General features: G+C 56.7%; 1 pseudogene; it reads left to right on the top strand.

Annotated features, from left to right (window-relative positions):
• The first annotated feature begins 744 nt into the window (after nucleotides 1-744).
• Nucleotides 745-2373, top strand: LOC123064735 (RNA exonuclease 4-like; annotated as a pseudogene).
• The last annotated feature ends 754 nt before the right edge of the window (nucleotides 2374-3127 follow it).

The following is a 3127-nucleotide window of genomic DNA, read 5'->3' as shown; positions in this document are numbered from 1 at the left end:
GTGTCAACTCGGAGCAACGTTGGGTTGCATACAAGGAAATGATGGCCGAATCACTAGACAAGGCTCTTGAGTTATTTGCAACGAAGAAGGTTGATTCAAGGTTGCATTTGGATAGAAAGAAGAGGATCGTAGGAGAGTACCTTCTAGGGTGGATTGGTGACGAAATCCACCGACCAAATCGTCGGATCTGAAGGATTTGGGACAGGGGATTGAGAGGGGGAGTGGAGAGGGCCGCCGCCGCGGCTTCTTCTGTTCTTCTGTAACCGCTGCAATGGGGTGGGTGGGGGAGAAGAGGGCCGCCGCGGCTGGATCTAAGTCACAGTGCAGCGCCCGACGGCTAGGCACTGCACATTACATGTGTGGCGCCTAGCTCCGAGGCGCTGCACTGCTGGGTGCGGGGCCCATGGCTGCCACGATGGACTGGCGTGCAACGCCCCCGTGCTATGCGTTGCACCATAGGGTGTGGCGCCTGCATGGCGGGCGCTACACAAAAAGGTCAGGGACGTGAAATAGTTTCACGAGTAGTTCACTCTGTGAATTGATTTCATCCCGAGGTCAAAATTGTCAAATTTGCCGCATATGTTCTTCTCTCCTTGAGCATAGTAGCTAGAGTAGCGGTAATTGTCTGAGCTACTGTTTGCTGCGTCCCTGCACTTGGTTCGGCGTGACTCTCTTACTGCCGACCATGGCTACTGTTTGCTGATACTCTGCACTTGCTTAGGTGTCTCACTGCCACTGCCGACCATGGACAACTCTTCAGATGCTCACAGGAACGCTGCCCACTGGCACTGCTCCATCTTCGTATACTCCGGGGTTGTTTGGTTTGAGACTAAATTTGCCTAAGGTTGCACTGCTTTTCTTTTCTCTTGTAGTCCGTACGTACGTGATGATACGTGTGTGCTACAAAATATGTATACCTTTTCTTCTTGCTGACCAGGACTTCTTGGGTTTGTACATGCAGCCGTCACAGGTGCGCGGCGTGGTACCGTGAGTTCAACCGGATGGAGCACCTGGTGGAGCACATGCGGTCGTCGCACCACTTCCACCACGAGCCCCGCTGCGGCGTTTGCGGCAAGCACTGCCTCTCCCTCGACGCCCTCCGCGACCACCTCGGCTTTGGCGCCTCCCTGCCCTCCAAGCCCGCCTGTGCCAACGCCTTCCAACCCCACGGCTGCCCACTCTGCCTCGCCGTCTTCCCCACCTCCCCCGCCCTCCGCGCCCACTGCGCCGCATGCAAGCTCTCCCGCGCTCCGATCGCCTCTTTCGTGCATAGCCTCACCCGAAGCATGTCGAGGGAGGGCGTGCCAGACGGCGGGGCCGTGGTGGCACTGCCACCAGGAGGCACCAGGGAATGCCACGTGCCAGAGGTATGCCGACGGCTCGACCGTCGGCATACCTCTGCCACGTGGCTTCCCGTGAATAATCAACGTCTTTGACGGCGCCGTCTGTTGCCGTAAGGCAAAAAAACACTGCCGACGGCTAAGCTATGCCGACGGCTGGCGCCCGGCCGTCGGCATAGGCCCCCTATGCCGAGGGCTATACTACACCGACGGCCTGACAAGATTACGTTGACGTGATCTACGCCGACGGGCCTATGCCGACGGCAGCTGTAGGCATAGATTTATGCCGACGGCAGAGGACCTATGCCGACGGCCCTGGGCCGTAGGCATAGGCTGCGAGTCCGGTAGTGCTGGGGTGCAAGATGGTCGGCGGCGGTAGCGACGGCACGCTCGATGTGTGCGCGCGCGTCTGCGTCGTCGACGAGCACGAGGCCATCCTCTACGAGAGCTTCATGAAGCCCCTCATCCAGTGACGCACTACCGGTACGAGACCACCGGCATCCGGCCCGAGCACCTTCGCGACGCGCCCACGGTGAAGCAGGCGATGCGGCGGGTGCAGGACACCCTCCTCAACGGCGAGCAGTCCTACTCCTACTCCTACTCCTCCCGCGGCGCCGCCCGGCTCCTCGTCGGCCACGGGCTGGAGCACGACCTCGACGCGTTGGGCATGGACTACTAGGCGCACCTCAGGCGGGACACGGCCGTGTGCCGGCCGCTGATGAAGACCAGCGCTAGGCTCATGAGCAATTCGCTCCGGTATCTCACGCGGAGCTGCCTGGGCTATGATATACAGACGGGTGGCCACCATCATCCCTACGACGACTGCGTGGCCGCCATGCGCCTATACAAGAGGATGCGCGCCATGAGTCACCTGCACCTTTACGGTCGGCCCAAAGACGACGATGATGAGTCCACGGTCAAGGCCTTCCCGGCGTGGAGGCAGCGAGAGCTGGAGCGCATGTCGCCGGAGGAGCTCCTGGCGATGTCCAAGCCCGACTACCGATGTTGGTGCCTCGACGACCGGCGATGCTGACGTACAACAGCCTGCTCCGGTGCTCCCTACGGAATTCGAGTCTTGGTTGGCGCTTTTTATTTGGTGGTGATGATGAAAAAATAAAGAGAAAATAAAATGACGCGTGCGTCCCATGGATAGTTGTCGTACCTTACAATCGACGTGGTGGTCGAATAATCACAGTTTTGCTTTGTTTTTTTTTTGCAATCGAAAGAGAGTTTTATTCCATATGCATAGGGTTAGAATCAAGAGGCACCAACTCCTCAATACAAGGTGGGCTCCTCCCAGCCATACAGCAGTAGTAGACTCTGTACGACTATACACTGCCAACCGATGTGCTATCATATTCTGCTCACGCTTGATTTTTGATGGAACAAACTCTCGAGCCTCCGTATGACGCCTAATCTCTGCTACCAAATGACCATAAGCAAACCTGGACCGAGAGAGCATCCCGGTCCATTGGCGGTTTCTTCCCGAAGCCATTGGCATCTTCCCTTTCAGAATATCTTCCGTGGAGAATCTGCAACAAAGGTTCAAAGAGTTCATATAGATTTGAAGGTAGTCTGACGTTGCCGTTACAGGAGGAACCTCCTTTCCATGTGTTATGTCCGAGCGTAGAGACCAGATCCTCCATATCAACATAATCATGCAATCCCGCATGTGATCATTGCAATTAGCAAGGACATTTAAGAGCCACTCTTTTCCTGTATCAAGAAGAATCTCTTGGCTTGGGAGTCGCCAAACTGATCTCATCTAAGCCCAAATCGTCCTCACA

The sequence above is a fragment of the Triticum aestivum genome, chromosome 3B, assembly GCF_018294505.1.
Source record: "Triticum aestivum cultivar Chinese Spring chromosome 3B, IWGSC CS RefSeq v2.1, whole genome shotgun sequence".
NCBI classification, from domain to species: Eukaryota; Viridiplantae; Streptophyta; class Magnoliopsida; order Poales; family Poaceae; genus Triticum; species Triticum aestivum.
Note: the sequence above shows the minus strand (reverse complement) of the source record. Positions and strands in the feature narration are given on the sequence as shown.